The sequence below is a fragment of the Triticum aestivum genome, chromosome 5A, assembly GCF_018294505.1.
Source record: "Triticum aestivum cultivar Chinese Spring chromosome 5A, IWGSC CS RefSeq v2.1, whole genome shotgun sequence".
NCBI lineage: Eukaryota > Viridiplantae > Streptophyta > Magnoliopsida > Poales > Poaceae > Triticum > Triticum aestivum.
Genome location: NC_057806.1, coordinates 709,893,097 through 709,910,522, shown reverse-complemented (window position 1 = coordinate 709,910,522; position 17,426 = coordinate 709,893,097). Strand labels below are relative to the sequence as shown.

Sequence of the window (17,426 nt, the reverse complement as noted above, 5' to 3'; positions counted from 1 at the left end):
CTTATTCATCCCGATGAGACTTTTGATCGGGGTAGAATGATCTCATTTTCCTTTCCGATAGCCCTCCAATAGCCAGCGTTCATGGCCCGGTTGGTCTGTATCCCGGTGGGGGTACTTGAGGTCCTTCTGGTAGAAGAAGTATCGCTCCTTCTCCCCATGTTTGCCACATTTGGGAGATTCCATAGCTCGTATTTTTTCATATCCACCACCCTTACCATCGTCGGGTTCAAGGATTTCTTCAACATCTTGGGGGTCAGGTAGAAGATGGTGGTCTCCATGTCTGTCGGGTGAAACCTGAAACCCGGAGGCATATTTAGTTGTTGTTTCTGCTACTGAAGTTGAAGGTGGCTTGCCATGGCAGAGGCTCTTTGGGAAATGTGTGCTGGCGTGGAACATATGTTGGGGGCAACGATAGATATGTGTCTAACTATGGAAGGAATTCAATGATATATAGAGACTAGCACAATGCCCGTGCGTTGCTACTGAACCATAAAAAGATGATGAGATACTGCTGTCTTAAGAGATCATCGAAAGATGATGATGTCGTACGACTATTGCATGGTTTACATAATCGAAAAGAAAGCGTAAATATAACAAAAGTCATGTTGTACTCATTCATGATTTTTAAACGATCATTGTAGGTCATGCGCGAGATTTACAGTGAGATAACATTTTAAATATTAAAACATAGGTGAATGGTCATGAGTAATTCGAATGCACAAGATCGTGGATCTCGTAGGAGGACAACGTGTATGACCACGTTGAAATTGCAATGTGTTCACTCTCTCCCCTGCAAAAAAATGTGTTCACTCTCTTCTGTGATGCTATAGAACTGGAAGAATTGGTTGGGCAGAGAAATTAATATAAACGCCATGATTTTGAACTGGAGTCGTATGCCTTTATAATCTGTGTTTTTATAAGTGTTATTCTCATATTAGGGTAGTAGTGTATTTGTTTATTCAGGATAGGTCTTAGAAAAATAACATTCGTTTATTCTATCTTTTGGAAAGTTGCTAGTCTCACATGTGGATAGAAGTGCATTTGTTTATTTGCATGGTCTCGCATGTGAACTCACGACCAACTCCAATCTTTATAAGTTGAAATATATGAAAGGGAGATGCTTAAATACGACAAAATGCGTGTACTAGCAAGACACTTTCCAGAGAAGCTATGACATTTACTGGACCTTGTTTAATGTTTTTATATTGGCAGTGGATGGATATATGCGAGCTAGCTAGATAGATAAAGATATCTCCCTATCCTTTACAACTGTATGTTGCTTCTCTTGTCATGGGGGGCCATGCCCAGTTGGTGAATAGTGCTAGGTTTCTCGAATCTATCTAAGCCATGTCATGCCAGATTGAACTCTTTTGGTTTCTTGCCATTCTCATTAATCTATGCATATGTACTCCTCATGATATGCCCTACTTTGCTGTTGATGCCTAGCTTTGCACTGCAATGCAACCATGTATTCCACCCTATATACAAGACCTGGAGGTGAAATCTGCGAGTTTATATATTCCATCCTATGCATTCATATACTGTATATAGCCTATGTAGATTACACAAAAACCATGTGCCTTCTCTAGACAATGTGTGACAAGGAGAGCAGCTTCGATGGATTATTTATTATATTGGGTACAAGGTGGTACCTACGAGTGTCAGTAGCATTCACATCGATCTCTCTCTCATCTCCCCCCTTGTGAAAACAACACCCTTGGCTCACTTACCATCGGGCAAAAGGGGCAGGCGCGAACCGCTGCTGAATTCTCGCATACATAAGAGGGACCGGTATAATTCATGCTCTGCCTGCACACACACACATACACACACACACACACACATGCATGGATGTACACAAACGCACGTCACTGTCATGTGCCTAGAGATATACATCAGTTGCTTGGTTTACTCACTTTTCGAATTGTCGTGTACCGTTGTAGGTAAGTCTGTGTGCCATGATCTTCCGGCATGTTTTTATTTTACTCAAAAATCTGGCATAAGATATATGGATCTACCCACACCTCTAGGTGGGCATGGCTTTGTGCTTATCGTGTGGACTAAAAGGGGGCGTTGCATGTGCTACTTGCCTTCCACAAGGTTAGCCATTAAATATATCATTTTATAGATCGACCATGATAATATTGGTTTTAGGATACAACTTAAATGAAAACAAAATTCCTGCAAGAAAATTATAATAGCTAGTCAACTAAATACAGGAATATATATTACATATAACAATCTCTACTTCTCAATCCTTCTCCTTTTTTTGATCATAAAATGTAAATATACGAGCAGAAAAGGAATATTACATTCTTGGTCAAAAGAAGATATGCATTGATACATTTAGTTACCTTAGTTTGGGAGAAAAAAGAATATATGGAAATAGTACTAACAATCTATTGTCGTCGCAACACCCACATGCCATCTTCACATTATATTCACTACTCATTAACCTGCGCGCCATACACGCTAGTAATTTGGAAAATAGATAAATAGTAAAAGTGCCTCTTTAGACAAATGCCAAAACTATTTTACTAGCTTTTACCATATTTTAACTATAGCACTAAACGGAAAGACAATGAGTTAAACTTTTGTTAGACTACTAAACAAGTAAGAAAAAACCTTGTCATATTGTTTTTTATGATAATTTTGGAGCAAAAATAGAATATATTCATGGGTAATTTAAAACAAGCACTTTGCATATATGCCCTTCAACAAGTATGTGTTTTTTTTTCATTCGGGGCCATTCATTATTGTTTTAATTAGTCGGATTCGAACAATTGTTGTAGTTCAGATAATTATTGCCGGGAGGGGGGTCTTGCTTTACCGCAAAACCATTTTCGTGGGAACCTTAAAATGAATTTGCAGAGAGGGGGGGTGGGGCTATTTTGAGGATCTGCTAAATATGCTCTAAGGCACTTCAGGCGGTAGAAAAAACAAGCACCTTTTATGGGCTACGTAACAAATGCACTTGCCCCGAGGACTGTCACCCTATCACTTTCCCAAACCGTGGTGCCTGGTTCAGTTTGTCTATATGAGTAAGTACTAAGTGATCATCTAATATAGAGGAAATGAAAAGGAGGGAAGAGGAAAGACCAAATCCCAACACACAACATGCGTCCTTGATGCCACCGCCTAAGCAAAAAATATATATATGACAAATGTTTCCTACCACCAAATGGTAGTTATTCTCATGTGAGTTTTATAGGTTGTATGTAGTATCTGTCAGAACCGAGCGTATGTACGTGTGGTATGTAGTATATAAGACTATTTGGATAGTATATATCCCACTATTTGGGCGCTATATACTAGCTTTCAAGTATATTATTTTGTGCGTACAAATATGAAGGTAGTTTCAAAATACACAAAAATCTTTGGAGTCACATGCAACTTTTTCATATAGGTCACTTTGAGAAATCTTAGATATAGTATGCATACATAGAATGATAAAGTGGTACATATATACTACCACATGGTAGCATATGAGACATGTGGGCAACTACCACCGGGTGGTATGATGTATTTTCCCCATATATATATTACATAAAACACTTTATGTCATTTTTTTAAATGTTAAATATGCATTTGAGTAATGCTAATCACGTGTGCGAACAATGTTTATGACATTGAAAAAATGTCACGTGTTTAAAAAATGTGTGTGCCATTTTAAATAGTGTTTATACAATGTACAAAAGGTTTGCACAACTCAAAAAATGTTTCATACATTAAAAAATGTATGTTACGTTTTAAAAAATATTCACTAGTCCAAAAATGTTTTGTGACATTTTATAAAAATTGGATACAATGTAAAACAAAATGTTCGTGTAATGTAAAAATATGTTTAGTACTATTATAAATGTATGTGAAATTTTATAGAAAAAATCTGACAATTCAAAAATATATATGTCTGGCATTTAAAAAAATATTTATACAATGTAAAACTAAATTTGCCATAGGTAGAAAATGTTTATCCCATTAAAAAATGTACACGACATTTTAATAAATATTCAAGTGTTTCCAAAAAATGACCGTTGAAAATCAGAAGATATATGTACAATGTACAAAAAATGTTTGTGTGCTTAAACAATGATTATTTCCATTAAAACAATGTACACCGTGTATTTGGAAAATGTTACTACATATTCAAAGAAGTGTTCATAATTATCGAGACACGTGTGCAGAACACACGCGTGACACTATGGACTGGCGACATCCTTCTGATAGTTCGGGACTGGCGCACGAAGGCATGGATCTGCGCATGAAAATATACACAATGGACTGGCGACATCCTTTTGATAGTTCGGGATTGGGGCATGAAGGCATGGATCTGCGCACTAAAATATACACAATCGACACGATGATTTACCCAGATTCGGGTCGGATGGTGCGTAATACCCAACTCCTGCTTTTTGTGTGTGTTTACGGCTGGATTAGAGCTACAAATCTTCTCAGGAATGGACAAGTCAGTGTGCTCCTACTGACGATCTAACAAGTGTCCAACGTTGTTCTACTTGCTCTCTTTCTTTTCATTTCCTTCCTCCTTCCTTTCCTATGGCCCGGCCCTCCTTTTATATCCAAGGGGTACCACAGATGGCTTCGTGGCTAAGAAAGTGGTCTCGATCCAACCAGGTAGGTGGATTCATTAAGTGAGTGATGATGTGTCATCGTATTCTGTCTTCCGGGAACAGACCCATGTCTTGTCAACAACAAGCTTGGTGACACCTGCTTGAGGCGCGACATGTCTCGGCATAGGCGTGCACCATGCGGCGGCATGGGTGAGTGAGTCACCCCTTGCATCTTCACCATCGTCCGGCATGCCTGCCCGCTGGTCCCGTGGCGCGAGAGCGCTGCGAGCGTAGAACCACTGCGCCACGCGTAAGTGAGGCTAGTAGCTTGTTGTCGATATCTGGCTGAGTGCGCGCTAGCTATGGACCGTTGTTGTCGGGTGGGATCTTTCCCAGGTCTTGGCCGGCGATCGTTGTTGGGCGTCTTGATCTGGTACTTACTGATCTTGAGAGCGTTTGATGTTCATGCAGAACTTTTGGACAAAGATCCTCATGCCACCACTAAGCACAAGCTTTGCTTGATGTATATAATTGTTGATGTTCTTCTTGACGAAGTTCTGCATACCACCACCGAAGAGGATATTGGTACGCATCTCTTCTGCCTCCTTGAGCTTGATCCAGGGGCAACCGTGGGGTGGACGGTTGGGTGCTTGGCGCATTTTGTCACAGTAGCGACAATACTATGTATATTTTTAAATGTACATCATGTATTCAAAAAATGTCCAAAGTGTATCCATAAAATATTTCGCATGTGCTCTGAAAATGTACGTTGTGTATCCAGAAAAAAAGTATACATGGGTTAAAAAATAAAATCAATTAAAAACACAAACAACCAAAACAAGAAGAGCATTAATACATTCAGTAAAATATTCATTATTAAAAAACAGTTTATTCCACACAAGTTTAAAACATGCACGATATACACACTGGCAAGTATTTTACAACACATGCAACTTTAGCTAAGTATACACTAATGGGTGGTGCATATAGAAGCCAGTACACACACACACACAATACTGGAAAAAGAGAGGCAGGCCAACAAGACAATGCATACATACTCTCTTGTGACCATGCTGAAAACAAAAATGCGGGGCAAACTAATATAGATGTTGGTATATATCAACCAATCTTCTGGTGGATAATTATTTTATGAAAGCACACATGTATATGTTCTCTCAGATCAGCTGATCTTTAGTAGTTCCAAATGTCATCCATACCCATGTTGACCGACGACATCTCGTCGGACGTTGATGCGCCACCATTGCCATCGTTGTTGTTGCTCGGGCCAGTCATAACGTCCTCCTGCGACACTATGCACAATGAACCGCTCCTAGGATCTACCCCGACCATGAAGCCCTGGTCTGCACTTATATGCATCATCTGCTGCTGTTGGGTGTGGTTGTTGAATGACATCGACGACTGTGGCTGGGCGACCATCAACTGGTGGTGTTGGTTCCCAAAGTAATGGTTGTTCATCATTGGGAGCGCCACACTACCCATCATGGATGATCCGACCTCGACGGCATGCATCTGGTACAAAGAAGTTGCAGGCAGCAGCGGCGGTGGCGCCAGTGACGACAACATGTCGTAGTCCATGAGAGGAGCCAATGTACTGGATTCGAGGAAACCCGATGCTGCTCTCCCCACATGGACATACGAATGGGCAGGGCATATGATGGCATCACAACACCTTCTTCAGTCCTGTGCTCTTATGGAAAATTCTGCAAACCATATACTCCTCCTACCAACATACATAAACTAAATTAATGAAAGTCAATAATTGTCACAAGCTAGATATGTATGTACAGTCGCATTCATCAGACATGAGTACTACTAGTCAAGGACTAAAAATACTTTGGAAGACACATTAATGTTGGCGGCCACGATGATGTTGGTGGGCAAGTCAGGTGTTGGCTGCTTGTTAATCTCGATTTTGTACTCATGCATGATCCAGTTTGTCTTCTCCCTCTAGGGGCCCTGCCCTTGTAGAAGACCAGTATCTTCTTCATGACGATGAGACTTTTGGTCGGCGGTAGAATGATCTCCTTGTCCTTTCCGGTAGCCTTCCAATAGCCAGCATTCATGGCCCGGTTGGTATGTATCCTAGTGGGGTACTTGACGTCCTTTTGAGAGAAGAAGTATCGCTCCTTCTCCCCCATGTTTACCTCATTTGGGAGATTCCATGGCTCGTATTTTTTCAGATCCACCTCCCCGACCACCGTCATGTCGAAGTCTTTCTTCAGAACCTTGGGGACCAGGTAGAAGATGATGATCTCCATGTCTTTCGGGTGAAACCTGAACCCCGGCGGTAGATTTGGCTTTTGTTTCTATTGCTGAACTTTAAGGTGGCTTGCCATGGCGAAGGCTCTTTGGGAAATGTGTGTTGGGGTGGAAGAAATGTTGGGGGCAACGATAGAGATGTCTCTATCTATGAAAGGAATCCAATGATATATAAAGATATAAGAGTGGGATGCTTAAATAGGACCGAATTCATGTACTGGCAAGATACTTTCCAGAGAATCTTTTACGTTGTCCGGGCTTTGTTTAATTTTTTTATTGGCAGTGGATGGATGTATGCGAGCTATGTACATAGATAGAGATGCCTCCCTATCCTTTACAACTGTATGATGCTTGTCTTGTTGTGGGGGCCATGTCTAGGTAGTGACAAGTGCTAGGTTTCTCGAACCTGTCCAAGCCATCCATGCCTGATTAAACTCTTTTGGTTTATATTCATTCTTTATGTATGCATATGTCCTCCTCATGATATGCCCTGTTTTGCGGTTGATGCCTAGCTTTGCACTGGAAAGCAACCATGTGTTGTTTACTGTGTATCCTATGTATGCATTCCACCCTATACTTTCATATCTACATACAAGACCTAGACGTGAAATTTGCGAGTTTATATATTCCAGCCAATGCATTCATATACTATATATAGCCTCTGTAGGATTACACGAAAACTGTGTGCCTTCTCTAGACAATGTGTGACAAGGAGAGGAGCTTCGATGGATGATTTAATATGTTGGGTACAAGGTCGTGCCTACGAGTGTCAGTAGTAGTCACTGTTAGGGAACGTAGTAATTTCAAAAATTTCCTACGCACACGCAAGATCATGGTGATGCATAGCAACGAGAGGGGAGAGTGTGATCTACGTACCCTTGTAGATCGACAACGGAAGCGTTTGGTTGATGTAGTCGTACGTCTCCACGGCCCGACCGATCAAGCACCGAAACTACGGCACCTCCGAGTTTTAGCACACGTTCAGCTCGATGACGAAGTCCGGACTCCGATCCAACAAAGTGTCGGGGAAGAGTTCCGTCAGCTCGACGGCGTGGTGACGATCTTGATGTACTACTGTCGTAGGGCTTCGCCTAAGCACCGCTACAATATTATCGAGGACTATGGTGGCAGGGGGCGCCGCACACGGCTAAGAATATGATCACGTGGATCAACTTGTCTGTCTATGGGGTGCCCCCTGCCCCCGTATATAAAGGAGTGGAGGAGGGGAGGGCCGACCCTCTCTATGGCGCGCCCTAGGGGAGTCCTACTCCCACCGGGAGTAGGATTCCCCCTTTCCTAGTCCAACTAGGAGTCCTTCCATGTAGTAGGAGTAGGAGACAAGGAAGGGGCGCAGCCCCTCCCCCTAGTCCAATTCGGACTAGGCCTTGGGGGGCGCGCGGCCTGCCCTAGGCAGCCCCTCTCTTTCCCGTATGGCCCAATAAGGCCCAATACTTCTCCCGGCGAATTCCCGTAACTCTCCGGTACTCTGAAAAATACCCGAATCACTTGGAACCTTTCCGATGTCCGAATATAGTCATCCAATATATCGATCTTTACGTCTCGACCATTTCGAGACTCCTCGTCATGTCCCCGATCTCATCCGGGACTCCGAACTCCTTCGGTACATCAAAACTCATAAACTCATAATATAACTGTCATCGAAACCTTAAGCGTGCGGACCCTACGGGTTCGAGAACAATGTAGACATGACCGAGACACGTCTCCGGTCAATAACCAATAGCGGAACCTAGATGCTCATATTGGCTCCTACATATTCTACGAAGATCTTTTATCGGTCAGACGCATAACAACATACGTTGTTCCCTTTGTCATCGGTATGTTACTTGCCCGAGATTCGATCGTCGGTTTCTCAATACCTAGTTCAATCTCGTTACCGGCAAGTCTCTTTACTCGTTCCGTAATACATCATCTCACAACTAACTCATTAGTTGCAATGCTTGCAAGGCTTATGTGATGTGCATTACCGAGAGGCCCAGAGATACCTCTCCGACAATCGGAGTGACAAATCCTAATCTCGAAATATGCCAACCCAACATGTACCTTTGGAGACACCTGTAGAGCACCTTTATAATCACCCAGTTACGTTGTGACGTTTGGTAGCACACAAAGTGTTCCTCTGGCAAATGGGAGTTGCATAATCTCATAGTCATAGGAACATGTATAAGTCATGAAGAAAGCAATAGCAACATACTAAACGATCGGGTGCTAAGCTAATGGAATGGGTCATGTCAATCAGATCATTCAACTAATGATGTGATCCCGTTAATCAAATAACAACTCTTTGTCCATGGTTAGGAAACATAACCATCTTTGATTAACGAGCTAGTCAAGTAGAGGCATACTAGTGACACTCTGTTTGTCTATGTATTCAAACATGTATTATGTTTCCGGTTAATACAATTCTAGCATGAATAATAAACATTTATCATGATATTAGGAAATAAACAATAACTTTATTATTGCCTCTAGGGCATATTTCCTTCAGTCACATCGATCTCTCTCATCTATCTGAAGGAAATATGCCCTAGAGGCAATAATAAAGTTATTATTTATTTCCTTATATCATGATAAATGTTTATTATTCATGCAAGAATTGTATTAACCGGAAACATAATACATGTGTGAATACATAGACAAACAAAGTGTCACTAGTATGCCTCTACTTTCGTTGATCGAAGATGGTTATGTTTCCTAGCCATAGACATGAGTTGTCATTTGATTAACGGGATCACATCATTAGGAGAATGATGTGATTGACTTGACCCATTCCATAAGCTTAGCACTTGATTGTTTAGTTTGTTGCTATTGCTTTCTTCATAACTTATACATGTTCCTATGACTATGAGATTATGCAACTCCCGTTTACCGGAGGAACACTTTCTGTGCTACCAAACGTCACAACGTAACTGGGTGATTATAAAGGTGCTCTACAGGTGTCTCCGAAGGTACTTATTGGGTTGGCGTATTTCAAGATTAGGATTTGTCACTCCGACTGTCGGAGAGGTATCTCTGGGCCCTCTCGGTAATGCACATCACTTAAGCCTTGCAAGCATTGCAACTAATGAGTTAGTTGCGGGATGATGTATTACGGAACGAGTAAAGAGACTTGCCGGTGACGAGATTGAACTAGGTATTGAGATACCGACGATCGAATCTCGGGCAAGTAACATACCGATGACAAAGGGAACAATGTATGTTGTTATGCGGCCTGACCGATAAAGATCTTCGTAGAAAATGTAGGAGCCAATATGAGCATCCAGGTTCCGCTATTGGTTATTGACCAGAGACATGTCTCGGTCATGTCTACATTGTTCTCGAACCCATAGGGTCCGCACGTTTAACGTTACGATGACAGTTTCATTATGAGTTTATACATTTTGATGTACCAAACGTTGTTTGGAGTCCCGGATATGATCACGGACATGACGAGGAGTCTCGAAATGGTTAAGACATGAAGATTGATATATTGGAAGCCTATGTTTGGACATCGGAAGTGTTCCGGGTGAAATCGGCATTTTACCGAAGTACCGGGAGGTTACCGGAACCCCCCGGTAACTTAATGGGCCTTAATGGGCCTAGTGGAGGAAGTGGAGAGGAGGCCAAGGGGCAGACGCGCGCCCCTCCCCCCCCAGTCCGAATTGGACGAGGAGGGGGGTCGGCGCCCCCCCCCCCCTTTCCTTTTCCCTCTCTCTCCTTCCCCCCAAGTCCTAGTCCAACATGGAAAGGGGGAGTCCTACGAGTAGGACTCCTCCTGGTGCGCCCCTTGCCTAGCCGCACCTCCTCCCCCTTGCTCCTTTATATACAGGGGCAGGAGGCACCCCAGACACAACAGTTGATCATTGATCTCTTAGCCGTGTGCGGTGCCCCCTCCACCATAGTCCTCGATAATATTGTAGTGGTGCTTAGACGAAGCCCTGCGACAGTAGAACATCAAGATCGTCACCACGCCGTCGTGACGACGGAACTCTTCCCTGACATTCTGCTGGATCGGAGTCCGGGGATAGTCATCGAGCTGAACGTGTGCTAAAACTCGGAGGTGCCGTAGTTTCGGTGCTTGATCGGTCGGGCCGTGAAGACGTACGACTACATCAACCGCGTTGTGCTAACGCTTCCGCTTTCGGTCTTCGAGGGTACATGGACAACACTCTCCCCTCTCGTTGCTATGCATCACCATGATCTTGCATGTGCGTAGGGACTTTTTTGAAATTACTACGTTCCCCCAACAGTGGCATCCGAGCCTAGGTTTTATGCGTTGATGTTGTGTACGAGTAGAACACAAGTGAGTTGTGGGCGATATAAGTCATACTGCTTACCAGCATGTCATACTTTGGTTCGGCAGTATTGTTGGATGAAGCGGCCCGGACCGACATTACGCATACGCTTACGCGAGGCTGGTTCTACCGACGTGCTTTGCACACAGGTGGCTGGCAGGTGTGAGTTTCTCCAACTTTAGTTGAACCAAGTGTGGCTACGCCCGGTCCTTGCGAAGGTTAAAACAGCACCAACTTGACAAACTATCGTTGTGGTTTTGATGCGTAGGTAAGAACGGTTCTTGCTTAAGCCCGTAGCAGCCACGTAAAACTTGCAACAACAAAGTAGAGGACGTCTAACTTGTTTTTGTAGGGCATGTTGTGATGTGATATGGTCAAGACATGATGCTAAATTTTATTGTATGAGATGATCATGTTTTGTAACCGAGTTATCGGCAACTGGCAGCAGCCATATGGTTGTCGCTTTATTGTATGCAATGCAATTGCGCTGTAATGCTTTACTTTATCACTAAGCGGTAGCGATAGTCGTGGAAGCATAAGATTGGCGAGACGACAACGATGCTACGATGGTGATCAAGGTGTCGCGCTGGTGACGATGGTGATCATGACGGTGCTTCGGAGATGGAGATCACAAGCACAAGATGATGATGGCCATATCATATCACTTATATTGATTGCATGTGATGTTTATCTTTTATGCATCTTATCTTGCTTTGATTGACGGTAGCATTATAAGATGATCTATCACTAAATTTCAAGACAAAAGTGTTCTCCCTGAGTATGCACCGTTGCCAAAGTTCGTCGTGCCCAGACACCACGTGATGATCGGGTGTGATAAGCTCTACGTCCATTTACAACGGGTGCAAGCCAGTTTTGCACACCCAGAATACTCAGGTTAAACTTGACGAGCCTAGCATATGCAGATATGGCCTCGGAACACTAAGACCGAAAGGTCGAGCGTGAATCATATAGTAGATATGATCAACATATTGATGTTCACCATTGAAAGCTACTCCATTTCACGTGATGATCGGTTATGGTTTAGTTGATTTGGATCACGTGATCACTTAGAAGATTAGAGGGATGTCTTTCTAAATGGAAGTTCTTAAGTAATATGATTAATTGAACTTAAATTTATCATGAACTTAGTACCTGATAGTATCTTGCTTGTCTATGTTTGATTGTAGATAGATGGCCCATGCTGTTGTTCCGTTGAATTTTAATGTGTTCCTTGAGAAAGAAAAGTTGAAAGATGATGGTAGAAATTACACGGACTGGGTCCGTAACTTGAGGATTATCCTCATTGCTGCACAGAAGAATTACGTCCTAGAAGCACCGCTAGGTGCCAGGCCTGCTGCTGGAGCAACACCAGATGTTATGAACGTCTGGCAGAGCAAAGTTGATGACTACTCGATAGTTCAGTGTGCCATGCATTACGGCTTAGAATCGAGACTTCAACGATGTTTTGAACGTCATGGAGCATATGAGATGTTCCAGGAGTTGAAGTTAATATTTCAAGCAAATGCCCGGATTGAGAGTTATGAAGTATCCAATAAATTCTATAGCTGCAAGATGGAGGAGAATAGTTCTGTCAGTGAACATATACTCAAAATGTCTGGGTATCATAATCACTTGACTCAACTGGGAGTTAATCTTCCTGTTAATAGTGTCATTGACAGAGTTCTTCAATCACTGCCACCAAGCTACAAGAGGTTCGTGATGAACTATAACATGCAAGGGATGGATAAGACAATTCCCGAGCTCTTCGCAATGCTAAAGGCTGCGGAGGTAGAAATCAAGAAGGAGCATCAAGTGTTGATGGTCAACAAGACCGCCAGTTTCAAGGAAAAGGGAAAAGGGAAGAAGAAGGGGAACTTCAAGAAGAACAGTAAGCAAGTTACTGCTCAGGAGAAGAAACCCAAATCTGGACCTAAGCCTGAAACTGAGTGCTTCTACTGCAAGCAGACTGGACACTGGAAGTGGAACTGCCCCAAGTATTTGGCGGATAAGAAGGATGGCAAGGTGAACAAAGGTATGTGTGATATACATGTTATTGATGTGTACCTTACTAGAGCTCGCAGTAGCACCTGGGTATTTGATACTGGTTCTGTTGCTAACATTTGCAACTCAAAACAGGGACTACGGATTAAGCGAACACTGGCAAAGGACGAAGTGACGATGCGCGTGGGAAATGGTTCCAAAGTCTATGTGATCGCGGTCGGCACGCTACCTCTACATCTACCTTCGGGATTAGTTTTAGACCTAAATAATTGTTATTTGGTGCCAGCGTTGAGCATGAACATTATGTCTGGATCTTGTTTGATGCGAGACGGTTATTCATTTAAATCAGAGAATAATGGTTGTTCTATTTATATGAGTAATATCTTTCATGGTCATGCACCCTTGAAGACTGGTCTATTTTTGATGAATCTCGATAGTAGTGATACACATATTCATAATGTTGAAGCCAAAAGATGCAGAGTTGATAATGATAGTGCAACTTACTTGTGGCACTGCCGTTTAGGTCATATCGGTGTAAAGCGCATGAAGAAACTCCATACTGATGGACTTTTGGAATCACTTGATTATGAATCACTTGGTACTTGCGAATCGTGCCTCATGGGCAAGATGACCAAAACGTCGTTCTCCGGTACTATGGAGAGAGTAACGGATTTGTTGGAAATCATACATACAGATGTATGTGGTCCGATGAATATTGAGGCTCGTGGCGGATATCATTATTTTCTCACCTTCACAGATGATTTAAGCAGATATGGGTATATCTACTTAATGAAACATAAGTCTAAAACATTTGAAAAGTTCAAAGAATTTCAGAGTGAAGTTGAAAATCATTGTAACAAGAAAATAAAGTTTCTACGATCTGATTGTGGAGGAGAATATTTGAGTTACGAGTTTGGTCTACATTTGAAACAATGTGGAATAGTTTCGCAACTCACGCCACCCAGAACACCACAGCGTAATGGTGTGTCCGAACGTCGTAATCGTACTTTACTAGATATGCTGCGATCTATGATGTCTCTTACAGATTTACCGATATCATTTTGGGGTTATGCTTTAGAGACGGCTGCATTCACGTTAAATAGGGCACCATCGAAATCCGTTGAGACGACGCCTTACAAATTGTGGTTTGGCAAGAAACCAAAGTTTTCATTTCTGAAAGTTTGGGGCTGCGATGCTTATGAGAAAAAGCTTCAACCTGATAAGCTCGAACCCAAATCGGAGAAATGTGTCTTCATAGGATACCCAAAGGAAACTGTTGGGTACACCTTCTATCACAGATCCGAAGGCAAGACTTTCGTTGCTAAGAATGGATCCTTTCTAGAGAAGGAGTTTCTCTTGAAAGAAATGAGTGGGAGGAAAGTAGAACTTGATGAGGTAACTGTACCTGCTCCCTTGTTGGAAAGTAGTACATCACAGAAACCGGTTTTTGTGACACCTACACCAATTAGTGAGGAAGCTAATGATAATGATCATGAAACTTCAGATCAAGTTACTACCAAACCTCGTAGATCAACCAGAATAAGATCCGCACCAGAGTGGTATGGTAATCCTGTTCTGGAAGTCATGCTACTAGATCATGATGAACCTACGAACTACGAAGAAGCGATGGTGAGCCCAGATTCCGCAAAATGGCTAGAAGCCATGAAATCTAAGATGGGATCCGTGTATGAGAACAAAGTATGGACTTTGGTTGACTTGCCCGTTGATCGGCAAGCAATTGAGAATAAATGGATCTTCAAGAAGAAGACTGACGCTGACGATAATGTTACTGTCTACAAAGCTCAACTTGTTGCAAAAGGTTTTCGACAAGTTCAAGGGATTGACTACGATGAGACCTTCTCACCCGTAGCGATGCTTAAGTCTGTCCGAATCATGTTAGCAATTGCCACATTTTATGATTATGAAATTTGGCAAATGGATGTTAAAACTGCATTCCTGAATGGATTTCTGGAAGAAGAGTTGTATATGATGCAGCCAGAAGGTTTTGTCGATCCAAAGAGAGCTAACAAAGTGTACAAGCTCCAGCGATCCATTTATGGACTGGTGCAAGCCTCTCGGAGTTGGAATAAACGCTTTGATAGTGTGATCAAAGCATTTGGTTTTGTACAGACTTTTGGAGAAGTCTGTATTTACAAGAAAGTGAGTGGGAGCTCTGTAGCATTTTTTATATTATATGTGGATGACATATTATTGATTGGAAATGATATAGAATTTCTGGATAGCATAAAGGGATATTTGAATAAGAGTTTTTCAATGAAAGACCTCGGTGAAGCTGCTTACATATTGGGCATTAAGATCTATAGAGATAGATCAAGACGCTTAATTGGACTTTCACAAAGCACATACCTTGACAATGTTTTGAAGAAGATCAAAATGGATCAGGCAAAGAAAGGGTTCTTGCCTGTGTTACAAGGTGTGAAGTTGAGTAAGACTCAATGTCCGACCACCGCAGAAGATAGAGAGAAAATGAAAGATGTTCCCTATGCTTCAGCCATAGGCTCTATCATGTATGCAATGCTGTGTACCAGACCTGATGTGTGCCTTGCTATAAGTCCAGCAGGGAGGTACCAAAGTAATCCTGGAGTGGATCACTGGACAGCGGTCAAGAACATCCTAAAGTACCTGAAAAGGACTAAGGATATGTTTCTCGTATATGGAGGTGACAAAGAGCTCATCGTAAATTGTTACGTTGATGCAAGCTTTGACACTGATCCGAACGATTCTAAATCGCAAACCGGATACGTGTTTATATTGAACGGTGGAGCTGTCAGTTGGTGCAGTTCTAAACAAAGCGTCGTGGCGGGATCTACATGTGAACGGAGTACATAGCTGCTTCGGAAGCAGCAAATGAAGGAGTCTAGATGAAGGAGTTCATATCCGATCTAGGTGTTATACCTAGTGCATCGGGTCCAATGAAAATCTTTTGTGACAATACTGGTGCAATTGCCTTGGCGAAGGAATCCAGATTTCACAAGAGAACCAAGCACATCAAGAGACGCTTCAATTCCATTCGCGATTTAGTCCAAGTGGGAGACATAGAAATTTGCAAGATACATACAGATCTGAATGTTGCAGACCCGCTGACTAAGCCTCTTCCACGAGCAAAACATGATCAGCACCAAGGCTCCATGGGTGTTAGAATCATTATTGTGTAATCTAGATTATTGACTCTAGTGCAAGTGGGAGATTGAAGGAAATAAGCCCTAGAGGCAATAATAAAGTTATTATTTATTTCCTTATATCATGATAAATGTTTATTATTCATGCTAGAATTTTATTAACCGGAAACATAATACGTGTGTGAATACATAGACAAACATAGTGTCACTAGTATGCCTCTACTTGACTAGCTCGTTGATCGAAGATGGTTATGTTTCCTAGCCATAGACATGAGTTGTCATTTGATTAATGGGACCACATCATTAGGAGAATGATGTGATTGACTTGACCCATTCCATAAGCTTAGCACTTCATCGTTTAGTTTGTTGCTATTGCTTTCTTCATAACTTATACATGTTCCTATCACTATGAGATTATGCAACTCCCGTTTACCGGAGGAACACTTTGTGTGCTACCAAACGTCACAACGTAACTGGGTGATTATAAAGGTGCTCTACAGGTGTCTCCGAAGGTACTTGTTGGGTTGGCGTATTTCGAGATTACGATTTGCCACTCCGACTCTCGGAGAGGTATCTTCTGGGCCCTCTCGGTAATGCACATCACTTAAGCCTTGCAAGCATTGCAACTAATGAGTTAGTTGCGGGATGATGTATTATGGAACGAGTAAAGAGACTTGCCGGTGACGAGATTGAACTAGGTATTGAGATACCGACGATCGAATCTCGGGCAAGTAACATACCGATGACAAAGGGAACAATGTATGTTGTTATCCGGTCTGACCGATAAAGATCTTCATAGAAAATGTAGGATCTAATATGAGCAACCAAGTTCCGCTATTGGTTATTGACCAGAGACATGTCTCGGTCATGTCTACATTGTTCTCGAACCCTTAGGGCCCGCATGCTTAACGTTACGATGACAGTTTCATTATGAGTTTATATATTTTGATGTACCGAAGGTTGTTCAGAGTCCCGGATATGATCACGGACATGACGAGGAGTCTCGAAATGGTCGAGACATGAAGGTAGATATATTGGAAGCCTATGTTTGGACATCGAAAGTGTTCCGGGTGAAATCGGCATTTTACCGGAGTACCGGGAGGTAACCGGAACCCCCCGGTAACCTAATGGGCCTCAATGGGCCT

At 42.4% G+C, this 17,426-nt stretch overlaps 1 pseudogene; it reads right to left on the bottom strand.

Moving 5' to 3' along the window:
- Window positions 1-5,759: 5,759 nt before the first annotated feature.
- On the bottom strand, window positions 5,760-6,925 carry LOC123108587 (NAC domain-containing protein 26-like; annotated as a pseudogene).
- Between the last annotated feature and the right edge of the window lie 10,501 nt (window positions 6,926-17,426).